This window comes from Taudactylus pleione, unplaced genomic scaffold, assembly GCF_031769625.1.
Source record: "Taudactylus pleione unplaced genomic scaffold, aTauple2 ptg000086l, whole genome shotgun sequence".
NCBI lineage: Eukaryota > Metazoa > Chordata > Amphibia > Anura > Myobatrachidae > Taudactylus > Taudactylus pleione.
The window spans coordinates 14,384,661-14,403,779 of NW_028284488.1; the positions used below are offsets into that span (position 1 = coordinate 14,384,661).

The following is a 19,119-nucleotide window of genomic DNA, read 5'->3' on the forward strand; positions in this document are numbered from 1 at the left end:
TGATCACTTACACAGATACAAAGCCATCGCAGAGTGAGTTACAGGACGTCAGCATTTGGGGGTGGTGATGGGGGAGTGGTTGGAGAAACGCAGGCATGCCTGTCCATTTGGACGCCGTTTCCTGCTCGTGCATAAATTAGCCACTGCAACGGCATCTGCAGTTTGAGTACTCACTGCGTGCGATGACAGTTACAATTTCTGAGTAAGGTCAGACCTGCTGTAATTCTGCGTGGGGGTCCGATGTTACTGATGTATACACAGGATTGCGAGGTCTTACGGATGTGTGAAAGTGGTAGTGGGCATCTCTATGCTGGGTGACCAGTTGCATTCGTTAGCATATTTTCGCAGCAGATCTGCATGCGTATACGCAGCTGTGATCTCAATAGTTATTTGTAGTAAATCAGGCCCCAGGTTCAGCACTTCATTTATGTAAACATATTATTGTACCAACAGGAAAATATTCCTACCTTAACATGCAGTGTAAATGGAATATTCCCGTCCCGCTGATTCATTTATGTATATTATTTCTTTATTACCAGTTATTTATATATCATTGCACATAGTGAAAGCCCAAGCTGTGTATGGCATAACAGTGGCCAATTTATGCACGACCATGCAACGGCATTCAAACGCCTGAACGCACACTGCGATGCATACACCTGCGCAGAATGCATCAATTCGCCGATCGCATGCGTAATTGCAGTTGCGATCCTTGCTAAATCAGGCCCTCTATTCCCTATGCACACACACATACACACCAGGGGTAATTTTTGTGTGGGAAGTAACTGGAGTACCCAGAGGAAACCCACGCAAGCACAGGGAGAATATACAAACTCCACACAGTTAGGACCGTAGTGGGAATCCAACCCACAACCTCAGTGCTGTGAGGCAGTAATGCTGTACATAGGGGAGAAGCATGCAACAAAATTACAAATATGTTAAACCAGTGGTCCCCAAACTTTCTATGTTCCTGGACCTTTATTGTTTCTGAATTATTTTACGGCACACCTAAGCCAAGGGGTAGATTGAATTAGTGTTGAGGTTCTTCTCACACTAATGTAACACTAGCAAAAGTAAGAAAGGTTCTCTTATAATTCCTCTTATGTGTGCACGAGACATACACATACACACATTTATACAGGCAGGGCCACACATAGACACATACAGTACATGCAGACAGGGTCACACATAGACACATAATTACATACAGACAGGGTCACACATTACAGATGCATGGCCGCCACCAGGATGAGGCTGCTGCCGTCAGCCCTCCCTGGGCCATGCAGCTACTATTATTGATGTGCGTGTCACCTGGCACCGTGCAACTAAAGTTGTTTTTTTTTTAGACCCGATGCACGCAACGTCATGCCGCGCCACTGAAGAGAGGACTCAAGAGGAACCTCGTGAGCAGCAACAAGGTAAGTGTGGGGGCCGCTGGGTCTGGAGAAACAGAAGGAGGGCTGCTGGGGCTGGCTGGGGACACAGAATGGAGGCTGCTGGGGCTGTCTTTGAACACAGTAGGGGGGCTGCTGTGGCTGGCTCTGGACACAAAAGGATGGCTGCAGGGGCTGTGGACACATAAGGGGGGCTGGCTGGGGACACAGAAGGGGGGCTGCTGGGGCTGGCTGGAAACATAGAAGAGGGCTGCTGGGGTACAGAAGGGGGGTTGGCAGAAGACACAGAAGAGTGGCTGGCTGGAGACATAGAAGGCGGGCTGGCTGGAACCACCGAAGGGGGGCTGACTGGAAACACAGAAGGGGGGCTGGCTGGAATCACAGAAGGGGGGCTGGCTGGAATCACAGTCCTGGCCAAAGGTGCCGCTACTGGAGCTCTTCTCTCTTCAGCCCAGTGTCTTCTAGCCTCTTCAGGGGCCGCCAAAGCTCTTTTCGTGATGTTCTCGTCCTTCATCTGCGATTAGCTTGCCACGGCTGCTTTCTATATGATGCCGGTCTGGCGCCAAATTCAAAATTGCTGGCACTCTTCAATAGCTATTGGTCCACAAGCTGGGTGCAGCTGGGTGGACTCACCTGCCGCTGGGAACAGTCCGGTGAGATGTGTCCTGCTGGGGACACAACTCACTAGACTGCAGGACTTCTGGCGCTGGGATCAACACTTGATCCCAGCGCCCAGGCACCCAGGCCAAGGCCAAGGTGCCAGATGGCGCCCAGGCCAAAGTGCCCCACATGTAAAGGCCTGCATCTTTGACTAGCGGCACCTAGAACACTGTACAGCTTTGCCTATGCGATTCACAGGGCAGAATATAGTGATCATTGCTAGTATAAAAATACCAAACATAAGCTGTTGACCAACATCCTCATCATCATACACTATTTGCTACAGCTCACTGCAAATTTTATGCTGTATATGTATCATTTCCCCAGTGTGCTAGAGTTCACAATTGCATAAATAGGATTAAGGCTTGTGGGGGCCCCGGGGCAACTAAGTTGTGGGGGCCCTATCAATAAAATTGCTACAGCCCCCACGATAGTGACTACTATGCCCCTTACCTTGTCTCTGGACTCTTCACTGACTGGGAAGGTCACAGCATACTACATCATGTCTGCAACACTGCTGGAAACCGACTCCTAGCAGTATAGCACATCATCTAGTACACTGCCAGGGGCAAATGCAGAATTTTGAATGGGGGGTGGGAGGGATGGAGGGAGGGTGGGGAGAGAGAAAGAGGCGGTAAGGGAGAGAGAGAGGTGAGTGAGACAGATGGAGGGGAGAGAGAGAAAGAAAGATAGTGGAAGAGAGGGAGAGAGGGGGGGGAGGGGACAGAGGGAGAGAGAGAAAGAGAGGGAAAGAGAAATAGAGAGGGAAAGACAGGGAGGTAGTTAAAGAGAGAAGTCATAAGGGATAGAGCGAAAGGGAGAGAGAGGGAGAGGAAGAGACAGAGAGAGGGAGAGAGAGGGGAAGGGACAGAGAGAGGGCATTCACTACCCTACCACCAAGGCCGGACTGCCCATCTGGCACTCCTGGCAAATACCAGAAGGGCCGTTGGCAAAATGGGCCGGCTGCAAACCCGGGCACTCTGCTCGGCCAGGGATACTGAAAGATGGGGACATGCAGCGATGCCACGCTCCGTGACTCGCGGCACCCCCCCCCCCACGTGAGGCATGACCACGCCCCTTTTTTTTTGCAAGTCCACTCCCTTTTTGCGGACGCATGCGCAGGGGTTGTGCAGGTGAACTGGCAGGGCTGCTTAGCAGTCCTAGTCCGTTCCTGCCTACCACTATGTGCAGTCCAGGCAGCAGGTTTCTAATGGGGGCAGGCATTAGGCCCCATCCCCTACCCATACACCCATGGATCACGGCATTATGTCAGTGAGGGGGGCGGGGTTCCTTCATCAGCCATGGTCCATCAGTGATGGAATGTGCTGTCACTGCTGTCCGCTGCCGGGACCCGGCCAGAGAGGGTCCAGCGTGACCAGGAATGTTTGCAATAGTGTGGGGGCCCCTAATTTGTGGAAGCCCCATGGCGACCGCCCCATCTGACCCTCCTATAATCCGACCCTGCTTACTGTACCTGGCTTATAGCATGTCCCCTTTCCCATCCAGGCACATGCATGTGTAAGTGGCAGAATTACACAAATCTGTTTATGTAAATGTGAGATTATGATTCATTTTCATTTGTTGCATAGTTAAGTTGTTACATAGTTAGTAATATTGAAAAAGTCTCAGGTTCATAAAGTCCAACCATTCACACATTAAAATTATGTTGATCCAGGAGGCAAAACAAACCCCCTAGTGTGACAGTTGGCACACACTGGGCAGGAGGAGAACAAAATTCCAGTGTAACACTAGCTGTATAGGGCCTATTTCTATGCACGTGGTGAAGCTGTGCTACTTTCATTTGCAAAAGATGTTACAATTTTAATTAATATGAATGTGCTTTAATATCATATTTAATTTTCTCTTAAACCCAGAGGAAACATTTTACATTGAAAACTAGATTCTAATTCAAATTATTTTAGAGTGTATTTGTAATGGTAGAACACAACGTGAGGCTCCCCGAATGCTGTGGACACATCGAACAAGTCCAGCCTCTTATTATTGCCCAGCAAGGTATATATGCCAGTGGTAATGTCTCGTAAAATGGAATAGGCAATTGGTAATATTCAGCATAACATAAAATCTCAGTGATTATGTCCAGCACACAGGGTAGTTTTAGGACAGAATGAGGACTGTATGCAGATATCCTTGAGACCCCTCTGGCACTGTACCAGAGTATCCTGAGTCAGCGTTATATTTCTGGTGCCATATTTCCAAAGAAATCGCTAGAGTAATGGTGGGAGTGACTGGCAGGTAAGTAAATTAATTGGGTGCTGGTGTGCCCCACTTTACCATGGATCCGTGTACACCGCACACGCTGTGTCCATTGCAGGTACGCAATTGTCAGCAACATATCAGATTTTAACAGCAGGACCCAAGATAACCTTTACAATCAGTACTGCCTAGTAAAATGTTTATTTGCAGCGGTACTGTCCAGGAAAATTCCATTTGTATCAGTAATGTCCAATAAGATGCACCACACAGCACCCCCTCGGCTCATCCATAGTCCACCTTACAGCACTCCCCACTCACTAGCACCCTGTGTGAGACATTTTTGGCCGCCCCATCCAACTATGGACCTGATTCAGAGCCGCTCGCTAGATGCGATCGCTTGCATCCAGCGTATGCAAATATTTCTAAGTGATGTCATGGGAAGCAATCCCTCGCCAAGGCATAAGCACACCCACTTTGGCTGTGCGAACGAGCACTCTGTGTATGCAGACACCCACTAGCCTATGTAGAGACGTCCACTAGCGCACGTCATCTCCAGGAAGTGTATTAAAGCATTGGTACATCATGCACCGTCGGGAGCGATCGCAGCACTTGTGGTTGCCTTACCCCGCCGAAAGCACTGCGAGGACTTCAGTGTAAAAAACAGACAAGTGACGTGTACTATGATGCTGCCTGTAATTATGCATGCCTTAAAAACGGCGTTGAAACACCCAGCACACCTGCGTTCGCACCTCCACTCCCCCCATTATTAGTGCCCTGCCCCTGTTACCACCCACAAACTGCCTCTCCTGTCACTCATTTCACTGGGCTGTCTTTGCTGGGCGAGCGAACGGCCTGCGATCGCACAGAGTAGTTCGCACATGCGCAGAACGAAGCGTACGCATGCGCATTCACAAACCATCGGGCCGCTTGCGAGCGCATATCGCTAGCGAGCGGCTCTGAATCAAGTTCTATGTCTATAATTAATACTTTTACTATTTTTAATATTAAAAAAAACACACACATTGGCTCCCACAGGGAAAAAAACAAACACGTTGCCCCTCACTGGAAAAAATTAAAATACATTTTTTTGGGTACTGGTCTGGTGGATGACACAGTGAGTATGCGGGGACAGGTATGGTAGGTGACCGGTGAGTATACAGGGACAGGTCTGGTAGGTAGATGACAGGTGAGAGTATGCAGGGACAGGTCTGGTAGGTGAATGGGTGAGTATGCAGGGACAGGTCTGGTAGATGACAGGTGAGAGTATGCAGGGACAGGTCTGGTAGGTGTCAGGGTAATTGTGCGGGGACAGGTATGATAGGTGACAGGTGAGTATACAGGGACAGGTCTGGTAGGTGTCAGGGTAAGTGTGCGGGGACAGGTATGGTAGGTGACAGGTGACTATACAGGGACAGGTCTGGTAGGTGGCAGGTGAGTATACAGGGACAGGTCTGGTAGGTGTCAGGGTAAGTGTGCGGGGACAGGTCTGGTAGTTGAATGGGTTAGTGTGCGGGGACAGGTATGGTAGGTGACAGGATGAGTATGCAGGGACAGGTCTGATAGGTGACAGGGTGAATATGCAGGGACAGGTCTGGTGGATGACACTGTGAGTTTGCGGGGACAGGTATGGTAGGTGACAGGCGAGTATACAGGGACAGGTCTGGTAGGTGACAGGTGAGTATACGGAGATGTGTATGGTAGGGGATACGGTGAGTGTGCAGGGTCTAGTAGGCGATAGGGTGAGAGTATGTGGGGCAGATGTTGTGGGTGACAGGGCGAGAGAGTCTGTAAACAGGTCTGGGCACAGCACCCCTTCCCCTCCACTTCAATGTTCTCCTCTCACAGCACTTTCCCCCTTCAATGCACTCTTCCCCTTCATCATATCACAGCACCCCCCGCCTTCCTTTATTATTCACCACATCACAGCACCCTAACCCTTTCTTCACTATTCACCCCAGGCCACTGAAAGAAGAATGCGGCTGAGGATCGGAGGGTGCTGCCTCTCCCACTGGACAGGTAGGCCCTCTATGAGGCCTTCCCATCAAAATTCCCTCCCTAGTCCACCAGTTGTCATGCACTAGGCCTGTGGGGGCAATCAAGCCTTAGGCCTGTGGCACTGAAAGGCGGACATCAGGCCCTTGTCCTGAGGCTATAAGTGACCCTGGGCAATAGGCCCAGGTTATATAAATGGGGAGGTTTGCCCTGGGTGCCACACCACCTAGTTACGCCCCTGTAGGTGACTATGGATAACATAAAACATTCAGACTCATGGTTGTGACTCTGGCATGATTCAGATGATAATCTCATTAATAGCATGTGACCCTAAATTGGCCACAGAGGGCCTGATTTGCACGCAGACGGTCTTTGCAATAATGCAAATGCAGCAGGAGGTGTAAGACACCCCCTGCTGCATTTGCGATCCAAGCACTGTGACCGAAGTTGCAGGCTCGGATCACCATCACGACCATCGGTGGTCAATGGTTGTGATGGTGAACTGGCTGGCATGCGAGCCCCAAAGACTGCGTATGTCCATGCAGTCTCTGGGCTGCCCACTCCCGGAAAACGAGGCGGACACACCCTGTTTCCGTGAACGGCAGTCGACCCCGCCCCTTCACCACCCCTTAAATGCCTCTGCCTGTCAATCAGGTAAAGGCATTCAAGGGTTAGCATGTGATTAAGCAGGACCCATTCTGCACACTCACAGAATGGGTCCTGCACACGCACAGATTCCCGATAATTGGGAAACTGCGTTCAGCAGTGCATTTTTTTCATATAGTAAATACATTTATTTTCTGATACTGTAGTACATACATTTATTTTCATATAGTAAATGCATTTTTTTTTATATAGTAAATTTTTTATGAAAGTCAGTGGCAGTGACCCCCCCCCCTCAATGATTGTAGCAGGTTCCTGATCCCTTATATTTATTATTGCACCCATCAGTGGCCCACTGATATATAATCAACAGGACACTGACTGATGGGTGCAATAATAAATATAAGGTATGGGGACCATAGGCGAACGCAGGGGGGGTTTCCGTCTGCCTGGAAACCCCCCTCCCCAGCACATACCATGACCACAGTAGAAATAGTAATATAATAGAATTTTACTAGTGCTACATGTTCTTCTCAGTATCACAAATGAAATAATTAGCACAACCTGTGGATCTTTTAACCTGTATCAGCCAGTAACTGGTTGCACTAACTGGCTGCACCAACTAGGAGATCTGGAAAACGTGCACTGTTAGGGATGCACTGCTATAGAGCCCAATATGTACATATATGTCCAGGGCAGTGCTAGGTTCTTCTGCTGCTCCTCCAGGCTCCCGGACTTCCTCCAATGCTCTGGAATGGTGCCCACATCTAAAATAAAAACATTCAGCTCAGGCAGGATGGCTTACTGCCGCATCATATTACTTACTGTGATTGCTAGTCCTATATATGCTGGAATTATGACACACAATACACATTATATGACACATATTAAAGCTGGGTAAGTACTAATTCTGCCCTCTTCATGGACTGGCCACACTCGCTCTAAAATCAAGCATTTGGAAACCCCCCCTCTAGAAATCCTGCATTTGCCACTGGGGACCTGCTACAATCAGAGGGGGGGCACTGGGCACTGTCATTGACTTTACTCCCCCTCACTGACTTTACTCTCCCTCACTGACCGCCCCTATAAATGATATGGTACATACTGTATTAGCCTGCCTAAGGCTATAAACAAAGTGCAGCCAGTCCCAGAGAGTCAGAAGTTTTTTTGTTTCCAGCGCGGTGCTGTGCGGCGCCTCCTGGGTAGCTCCTCTCTCCACACTCCCTTCTCTAGACTGTCTCCCCGCCTGACATCATTCTGCGCTCCTGACATGCACCACTCGGGTCAGGAGCGCAGTATGAGAAAGCCTACGCGCGGCTCAGGCTGCACTGTCTGACAGCTGCGAGCCGCGTGGCGGCCGTGCTGTAGGTGCCGCGTGGCGCCAGTCAGGCTGCGGCATGGCCTCTATCATTCTCTGCGACTGGAGCTTGCACTCCATCGGAGCCGCCCTCCTTATGCCCCTGAGCATAGGGCAAAATGTGAAATCCCTATCAAAGTTGTGTCATGTGAACGTGCCGTACTCAGCAGTGATGTGCGGTCAGTTGAGGCAGAGCCTTTCCTGTCATACTTAGGTATACTCCAGGGCAGTGGTTCCCAAACTTTTTGAATCGTGGCACCCTAGGCCAAAAGTTTGTTATTGAGAAATTCAGAAAAAAATGTAGTGAAGTGGTAAAGTGAAGTAAATTGTACTTACCTGTCATCCTTAGGTTCAGTTTTGTGGTGGTGGACAGGTTTGTGCTTCTGTTTGTCCACATATTTACATTACACTGACCATAAATAATTTGATTTGGTGCTGGACCACCAACCTGAAGCACCCCTGCAAGTGTCCAGAGGCACCCCAGGGTGCTGCAGGGCACTGTTTGGGAACCACTGCTCCAGTGTATTGACTATAAAATTATAAGAAAAATGTAAAGAAAATATTATAAATCTCTTCTTTGTATTATTCTAATAATTTTTATAGTCAAAACTCTGGAGTAAAACGTGTATGGCAGGTGAGGCACTGCCTCCCATGTCTACCTTTTCAGCACATCCCTGATCAAAACTCACCAAATTTCCAGCACTATATACTGCTGCACCTTTATAATGTCCACATGAACCCTCTGGTTCATATATGTATCTGTAAATCTGGCTCTGATACTAGCCAGTGTCCCCCCCAGCCATTTACCTCACCGCACGTCGCTGGTGCACAGTCATACATTAGGTGTGTCTGTCATTTTCTGACCACACCTTCCATCTTTTTTTGTGGTATAAGGCTTAAATAATGGAATTGGAGCCAAATAGAGATGACTAGTGTTCTACATAAGTCATGAGGCAATGTCATGCCATCACTGTAAAGGTGCATACACACGTAACGATTTTTTGAACAATTTAACTATAACAACGTCGTTATCATTCAATCATTGAAAAACATTGTTCAGTTTCTGAGTTATAACGATGAACGATTATCATTCATGCACGTTCCCGTTTGTAGTTTGTAGTTCATTCTGACTGACCAACTGAACGATTTTCATTAAGGGAAGTTACAAAAATCGTTTGTAGTTCAAAAAATCGTTCATTACACTTTAAAAAATCTGACAGATAATCTGACAGAAAATCGTTCATAACATCGTCGGTAACAAAATCGTATGTGTATGCAGCTTTACAAATATGGGGTTAACACTTTGAAAAGTGTATCTTATAAGTTAGTCCACACTATAGAGTTACAGAATAACAGAAAAATATGTGAACAGAAAAATATGTGAACCCCTATTGTGCACTGTATGGCACAATGGGCCTGATTCAGACCCGGACGCAAGTGTCCGTTCGCTCGTCCGCCGTACGAGCGAAAAAATTAAAATTTAAGCGCTCGCTCGTATGTTTGCTCGTAGCTAACCTTCCGCCCCATATTCTTCCAACCCTTCCTCTAGCTTGCGACCGTTCAAAATAGCGACCGTTCGTCTCCTCTTTGGTTGCTTTGGACGCTCGCACAAGTCAATTCAGGAAGTGGGCCTGTCAGATTTCGATTACCTGCTCTTTCATTCTGCAAACATACTTGAATCGTTTCATGCCAATCAATATATTAATTAGCTTAATTGCTCTTCACGTTTTCAAACTTTTGTTTTTTTAAATTTCAATAAACTTTATTCTTGTCAGTGTGTGTCATTTTTCCCGCAGAATACGTACGGTTTCACCAATGGTTTACTTTATCAAAATTACTTCTTTTTAGGATGGATACTATTGTTTTCCTGTGTTTGTGATAGGCATATTTTAGTGTTTTAATTTGTTTATTTAAATTAGCTTACGCATGTCACTGCATGAAGCCTATCATAACTCAAAGAGAGGGAAGATTCTGCACAGAGCGAGTATTCTCAAATTAGATCAATAGTATCCACAAAGGACCAACCATACGTGATCATTGCTTTCAAATAAGATCATTCAGAAAATTGTTGGTGGTGCTCCCATAGCCCAAAAGACAATACATACAAAAAGAAAGACGAAAGTAGGGCTAGTTGTTGGGGCACACTTAGAAAAATATAATAAAATGTAACTTTTATTAGATATAATTAAATAAAATATAAGGTACCAGAATCCCCCAAGAAAAAACAAAACTAAAAAATATAAGTGTAAATGGATCTAATAAGATCCTGAGGTGATCCTCTGGCGAAATACTTAACAATCAGTAATCATTCCAATGGGTATGATATTTATGGTCAAGAAAGGTAAAGATGTTTGATCATAATTTGGATATACGAATAAGAGTATGGTTCATGGTGCTCTAACCGACTGACAACCTAGGGGTCCCCAAATATTCCTCTTACTTCTACGGCACCTGGTATTCCCTGGGGGTCTCCCTTCCAAGTACTAACCAGGCCTATCACCTTTTAGCTTCCAAGATCAGACGAGATTGGGCATTTTGATGATGTATGGCCGTAGTAATAGTCATATGAGGAAGGGTAAAATGCCCCCACCTAGGTCAGAGCAGAGACAGAACCAGATGATGGATGTAGGACTAATGCAGTGAGAAGTCCATTTTTATTAGAAAAATCGTGTACCAAAAAAGTTTACGCATGAGCATAATTTCATTGTTACACTTATAATTTGTACGTATAGACCGTACTAACAGAATAGGTACTTTCTTGATATATAGTCAATGTAACAAAAAAGTGTAACAAATCGCCTTTTAATCCTAATAGGATATCTGCAGTAATTGAATGTGATGCATATGTACAAATGACATCTCCTATGTAGCTCACTCTGAGTGATAATAGTGTATCACAAAATAAACACTCTCAGTTGGTCAAAGATGTCAAAGATGTCATAAAATTATCACAATAATAAAGTTATTTGGTATGTATGGATCACAGATAATCTGTTATTAATCTTATCAATGAGCTGATAATTAAAGGTTCCCATACGTTTGTAAAAAAAGGGGCATAAAGTTAGCTCCAGGGTAATTCTGAAGCACAAATATCTTGGAAGGATCCTTTTAGTCTCAATGTTGCAATTTCCTCATGTACTTCTATGGCAGAATAATCCGCTGTTAGAATGTACAATGAGTTAATAGAATGGGATTCACATACAATACACAGAAAACATAGAACATAAAGTAAGCTCCAAAAGAAAATTTCGGGAGCAGATAATAGGTTGAAAAAATGAACCCTCTTATCTCAATGTTTCAGTTTCCTGATGTACATCCATACTACATGTTTCATTCATTTAGTGAGGTACACAGGAGGGAGAGAGGAGTTACAATGCAGCAATTAGTATATTAATCATTAAAGAAAATATGTATCATATGCAGTCACAAATGTCATAGTATTCACATATATGATATACATATAGCTTAATCTGCAAGTAAGGAGAACAATTTGTGAGACTGCCAATCTCAGTACATATGCATAGTACTATGCCCCCCTAAATAGAGTATAGCTACTGCAGTGGAAAGATGTCCCAACAATTTGGGAATGAAAATCTATGCAGCAGGAAATAGTTTACCCGCTCCAATATTAGAGCCCATGTAGAATTTGAGATATATATAAAGCCTTCTTGGCTAATACAATACCATCCCCATCGTGGTGGGAGCCCAAAGTCCTAATCCATACGTCGGCTATGCGGCGGCTATTGGGATCCTCCACTGTGCGGCATGTGAGGACGCATGTTTCGCCCAACTGAGGGCTTGTTCACACGAGTTATATCCAATGCGGCAACATGAAGACAATTTTGTGGATCAGGAGTAGGCATTGTTTTTCCGTGGAATTTAAGGGAATACCAGAAAAAACAATGAAAAAAAAATTACAATTGTACATTACAATCTTACATGTCTACATTGTGTCAATTTACTAAATTTGCAACAATAATTACCTAAAATATCTGGCCACCACATCATCGCGTATGGCCCCCCACATACTGACCTCCGACCAACCTCGGGGGGACCCTCTTCAGGCAAGGCCTCCTCTGGCTGCATTGGGACACCACTCCTTATGGCGATGTTGTGAAATATACCACACAGGACCACAATTTTAGAAACCATAGCCGGCAAATACATGAGTTCGCCACCAGAGCGGTGGAGGCATCTGAATCGGCCTTTTAAAAGGCCGATACAGCGCTCCACCACCTGCCTGGTGGCTGTAAGTGTGGAATTAAACTCACTTTGTGGCCCTGGTATGGGAGCCAAATAAGGAGTGAGCAGCCAGGGTGTGCAAGGGTAACCACTGTCTCCTGTGAAAAGACAAATATAACAATCATGACCATTGTGTAACAAGCTTTGCATTGGTTTCAACTGAAGGTGTCAACTTACCCAGAAGCCACGCATCACCAGCTTGTAGGTTGTCTAATTTGGGCCAAATCCCTGATTGCCGGATGACAAAGGAATCATGTGCACTCCCGGGGAATTTGGCATTCAGGGACAGGATCTGGAGGGAGGCATCACATACCACCATTACATTCAGGGAATGAAAGTGTTTTCGGTTCCTATAAATAGCCTCCAGCCTTGCTGGAGGCTGAAGTGGTATGTGAGTGCCATCCACAACCCCTATGATGTGTGGGAAGCCAGCTATTTGGTAAAAATTGGCCTTCGCCACACTAAGGGAACCCATATCCAATGGCATATTAATAAAATGATGGAGGTGTTTGAAAATGGCCTCCATCACTGCCCTCAGGATCCTTGAAAAGGAGGATTGGGAGATTCCGGCAACTATTCCCACCGTGGTTTGAAAGGATCCTGAGGCACAGAAATGTAACACCGACATTAATTGCGTAAGTGGTGGTATTGCTGTAGGACTGTTAATTTGCCATTCAAGATCACTCTCTATTAATGAGAGAGTGTCTAGGATGATTTGTGGAGGAAGACGGTATCATCATAAAACCTCATCATCTGGCATTCCAAAAAGGGTGACACGTGTTCTATATATCTGGGGCCTTGCACGCCTACGAGGCCTATGCCCGGGATGAAGTTGAGGTTGGTCGGGTTCTGGAACCATGGCCAAGATAATATGACCAACATCAACCTGAAATGGTAAGCCAGGTAGTTATTTTCCAAAAATTTTAAAAGAAAAATATACTTACAGGCCGGGGTCTTGTCATGAGTAGAACAACCTACATTTCAAAAGTTGAAAATATATTTAGCTATTATTGGGCAAACTTGGATTGTGATCACATTTTTTAGGCCTAAAAAAAAGAGAAGGGAGCACACATTAGTTTTGGAAAACACACGCTACATTTATTGGTCAAACATGATTTTACACTGAAATAATAAAAACACATTAGTGCGCTAAATAGTACGCATTTTTTACAGTTAAAACAAGACACATCAGTTCGTTAAATATTACGCTACTTTTACAGTTCAATAAGGAGACATTAGTGCGCTAAATAGTACGCATTTTTTACAGTTAAAACAAGACACATGAGTTCGTTAAATATTACGCTACTTTTACAGTTCAATAAGGAGACATTAGTGCGCTAAATAGTACGTTCAGTTAAGAATAAAAACAACTCAAACAATATTTCGCAAAAGAGTACGCTATATTTAGTGGGAAGACATGATTGGTCCTCCAACCCCCAAAATAACACTTAGCGAAACATAGGCGAGGACCAACACATCGAAATTGTAACTTCATGAAAATAAAAACACTTACCAAAAACAGACAAATAACCCAAAGTCCAAAAACGTCAAGGGGGCAAGGCCAAAATAACTGTAAAAAAAAAAAAAAACCAACATAAGGACTAACATTTTTTAAGTATTTACTATTATTGTTTACGGTGGTTTGGAAAAAGACTTACTCAAAAACTCCAAAATCAAAAGGTAAACAATAAAAAAAAGCGAACATAAAAAAAAAAAGTATGAAAATTTAAAAAAAACCCACAATCTTAAACTTCAAACTCCGCACTACAAAAACCGCACACAAACACCTCCTCCATCAAACCTCCAAGATTCCTCACCCGCCACCTCGACTCGAGTCACACCAAGCCATAAATAGTCTATTTTCCCGCTCAAATTACGGACGGACAATAGGAGCGCACAATCAATGATGCGGCCGAATAATGCTGACGCATGTATAAAAACGTCACTGAGAACCCCAATCGGTCTGCTGTAGTGAGACCTGAAACTCCAAAATGGCTACAGAGCAGCAAAGCACTGGCCAAGAGGCGCCAGGTAAGTATTTGTATTTTTGGCCCTAATGGATTTTGTAGAAGCAACATTTTAGGCACATTTTACATAAAAAAAATGTATTTCCAAAAACCAAAAAGGTGTTGAGGATGTAATGGAAGAGGCTGCTGGCCCTAGCAGGCCAAGAAAAGCCACCAAAAAAAACGCCAGCCACAATTCACAAGAACGGAGATGGAGGTTTTGGTCCAAATATGCGTTGACACCCTGCCCCAGGCAGCAAGGAATATGGGTGCAAGCCAGAAATGGAAAATGTGGGATGACATAGCCAGTGCTGTCAATAGGGTTGGTGAGTTTGAACGAGCAACCCAGTTCGTCAAACGCCGGTACGTACAAAATACATTTTAATAAAAAGTGTTTACAGGTCCAAATACTGCAGGAATAATGCCAACTTTTTAACCCACAGATGGAGCGATTTCAAATATCGGCTGAAGCAAAAACTGGCTGATAGGACTAGGCATGCAGGGGGGACAGGTGGGGGTCCTACCCCTGTGGCACTGGAGCTCACTGATTTGGAGGAGATGGCACAGGGGTGTGTGCAGGATGAGGAGGTGTTTGGCGTGTCGAACATGGATACCGACATGCCCGACTTTGCAGCTCCTCAGGTAAATGTAGTAATGTTAATAACTCCGAAATGTGTTTTGGACAATATCTAGATTATAATGTTATTGTTTTCTGTTTTTTTTCACAGAGACACAGGCGGATGAGTCTGCTCCAGAGGGGAGCTTTGGCCGCAGAACTTCTGCTGGCTCTGCAGGGGAGGAACCAATAGATCCGGCTGGGGGACCCTGTGGAAGACAGTCCAGGGCAATCCCCCTCGCAGGCAGTGGCCCTCCTCACTGATCTCAATATTAAAACGGATCTGCACACTGAGATTCTGGTGAAGCTGGATGCCAGTCTGCTACGGGTGGCACAGGCCCTGGAGCAAAGTGCTGTGGCCAACGTGACCATTGCTCAGGCCCTGTAGGCAAATACTGGGGCCAACATCCGGATTGCAAATGCCCTGGAGCAGCTCGTTCACCAGCAGATGTTGGAGCCGGCCTCCCTTCCTGCCGGAACATCAGGATCCTCCACCTCTGGCACAACAACAGCCATCCCTCCAAATGTGCCTAGCCCTATGCCTAGTCCATAGGCACCAACATCTGCCTCTGGACAGGCCAGCCGAAGGACCTCCCGGACCCGTTCAGGCTACCTCCCTACCCCGGCCAAACGGGCCAAAAGGCGATGACAGCACTGGCTAAATTTCCCACATTCCTTCTGTGTTTGCCCCATATTCCTTAATGGCCAAAACCTCCCTCTCCCTTCTTGTGAATTGTTTTTAAATTTTGTTTGTTTGTTTGTGGTTTGAAAATGCCACTTTTTTTGTTTGTGCATTTCTATAATTTTTATATTTTTTTAGAGTTATCCATATTTTATTTTTGAAAAACAACACTTAAAAAAAATTGTGTATCAAAATAAAAATAATTTGAAAAACTGAAAAAATCTATTGTTAATTCATTCAAAAACTGGTTAAAAGGTAATCCCACTAACAAAATTACAAACAATACAACGGAAATGTAAACATTATTTATTTATTTATTTTTAAAAACAAGGGTTAAAAACCATGTAGGAGTTTTAATTAACACTTATCTAAAAACAAAAGGACGATTCTTTTCTTGGTCCCTAAAAAATGAAGAAAAACAGCAAACCTGCGTACAATATTGTTGCCCTAAAAAAAAAAAAAAAAATGAAAGTTGGCAAAAACACGTAAAGGTAAAATACATTTGAAAGCTAATTGATTGTCTAACCCAGAAATTAGCAGCTGAGTAGTTCACCTGCGTACGGTTTTTTGCTAGTAACAAAAGGCTATTTGCTAAACACCTTACAAGCATTTTTGCAATTCTAAACTGATTGTTTTTGAGGCCTCAATTGATCAATCGGGAAACCATCGATGAGCCGCGGGAGGAACTAAGAGACTATCGTCATTGTGGTAGAGAATACCAGACCACAAGCTGAGCGAGCAGTTTGAATGAAAAGTTGATCAGACAGTGACGTAACACTTTTTCCGTTCACATTGGCCGTTCGCATCAGATAATGTTGTAACGCCCAAAAAACACCTCGCCATGCCTGCGTTTTCCCATCTCCACCCCCGTCACCACCCCAAAACGGACAGTTCTGTCAATCACATTTGACATGTCACTTCCTGTTCGCTATTCGACGAACGACTGAAAAAATGATCGCAATCAGCCGTACGCACATGCGCACTGTTACACCGACGCATGTGTGGTTTGACAATATCGGACCGCTACGAGCGTACGGCCGCTTACGAGCGGCTCTGAATGAGGGCCAATGTTAGTAGTAGTTAGTAATAGTACAACAGAAAAGATGGCAGAAAAGATACACACACTAAGACACATGAGACATATACAGAAGGGAAGGCAGAAACGATGAACGTTATTCCTTTGGTTTTATTTTGTTGTCCCTTTTTTCTGTCTCTTTTTGATTCTTGACAATCTAAATGTAATTTAATTATTGGTAATTACACAATGCCAACACTTGCTCTCTATGTCAGCATGTATTCTTGTGCTGCATGTATGAACGGCATGTAGTTGAGATCCCGGCTGTCGGGATGCCGGTACCGGAATCCCGCCACAACCCGTATGGACAACTGCACATGATTCTCATGGTTTAGGTGCATTGTTGTTTGGATTTTTATGTTTGGAAATTGCACTGGGTCACATGTAGTGATCCAGTTTCTGTTGCTACATGTGTTAAGCTTGTTAGGATTTCTTGGTGGTGAATTTTAAGTTGGTACATCGTGCTGTGGAGGATGAATTGTTATTTGTGATACATAGATGCACCTGTCATGAACATGATCTATATTTTGTGCACAAGTCACATACCTCACACTAGCCTAGTCCAGCTGGGCTGCAGCAGAGTAAATACAGGGATAACTGCTACTTCACAATACATCTGATAACAGGATAGTCTTAACCATAAATAGTGTGATAACATCTATTCAGCTACTATTACCCACCTTATTGAACCATTAGATCATCTAACTTGTGTTACAGAGACCTGGCAAGGTGAAAATGAAGCCGCAGACCCAATAAATTACTCTGTGATCCATTGCTCAAAATAGAACAGGGAAGATGGGATGGCCATCTGCTGTAAAAAAGCACTTAAACTTAAAGGGTCCATCCACTGGTAACTACTTACTCATTTCAGTGTATTATTAGGTTAGGTTTGAGAGTCCTTCCCATTTGCCACCTGCCTGGAGATGTAAATAACTAATGCTGGGGGATTTTAATGCATGGATTGATGATCAACTCTCACACCATTGCCAAGACCTCTTGTGCACAAGGAATGCTGGTGGAGACTCAACAAGTCAAAAGCTGAAGATCATGAGATCTGGCAATGGTGGAGAATACAAAAAAAAAATGTAGCCATCTTTATAAAGAAATATGGCATTGAGCATCAGCTAACCATTTTATACACGCCAGAACAGAATGGTTTCAGTAAGAAAATCAACCGCACAATTAAACAGAGTGATGCATGCCTTGAAAAGTGTTTTGGGGCAGAAGCAGTGTCTACCGCAGCATACTTAAAGCACTGTGCACCCACAGTAACAGTAAAAGGCAAAACACTACTAGAGGCGTAGGTCAATCATCAATCATCTCAGAGTCTTTGGATCCAGAGCTTATGCACACATTTCTAAACAGAAGAGATGTAGGCTGGATCCCAATTCAGTGGAATATATTATAATTAGATACTACCAAGAGAGCAAAGATACAGACTGTGGGAAATAACAAATAAAAATCTTATAAGGTCCAGGAATGTAGTATTCTGTGAAATAGTGCCACCTAACATGTAGCTGGAACATGAATCACAGCACAAGTTTGTTTTGCTGGATATACCAACAGCTGGAAGCATGTCTGAGTTAGAGACTGCCTGTCACGGTTCTGGTATTCTGCAGATCTGGCAAGGGGCCCAGGGTATTAACTGAGGAGTGCAGGAAACAGGGAGGCTTCAAGATAGCACAACTCATAGGAAATACACCTATTGGCAGGCTAGAGACACTAGGAATCACGGACCAAAGTAATGCAAGGATACTAGAATTAGAACAGGAACCCAAGCCACCAGGCAGCCTCTCACTTAATGTTCCAAGGACCAATCAGGCCAGAGGACTACTCCAGTGACAAGAAGAACCTGAACTCTAAACAGTATAGTACTAACAGTCTGGACCTGGGAACCAAGCCAGGAATCTGAGTCTTATGTAACCAGGGGAGAACTAATGAAGCTATATACATGGCACAGCTCTGACACAAGACCTGGCCCATAATCCAGAAGAGGAACTCAGGATAGAGAGACACTTCAGGCACACACAGTACTGAAAACCTCGATGCTAAAATACTGTGACCCGATCATGCCCTCCAGACCTGGAACCCCAATGCTGACTGTCAGTACCCACAGTACAGGATAACCAAAATAGTCAACCTAGGTTATGCAGTAACCCACTATAGCCACAGCGTGTACTAATACTTGCAACACTGGGCCTAATTCAGCAGTGCACATTAGTGCACTCTTGAACGCAGATTCCCAATGTTTGGGAATCTGCGCAGGCGCCAGACCTGT

At 44.8% G+C, this 19,119-nt stretch overlaps 1 pseudogene; it reads right to left on the reverse strand.

Annotated features, from left to right (window-relative positions):
* Nucleotides 1-10,659: 10,659 nt before the first annotated feature.
* Nucleotides 10,660-10,777, reverse strand: LOC148529180 (5S ribosomal RNA; annotated as a pseudogene).
* Between the last annotated feature and the right edge of the window lie 8,342 nt (nucleotides 10,778-19,119).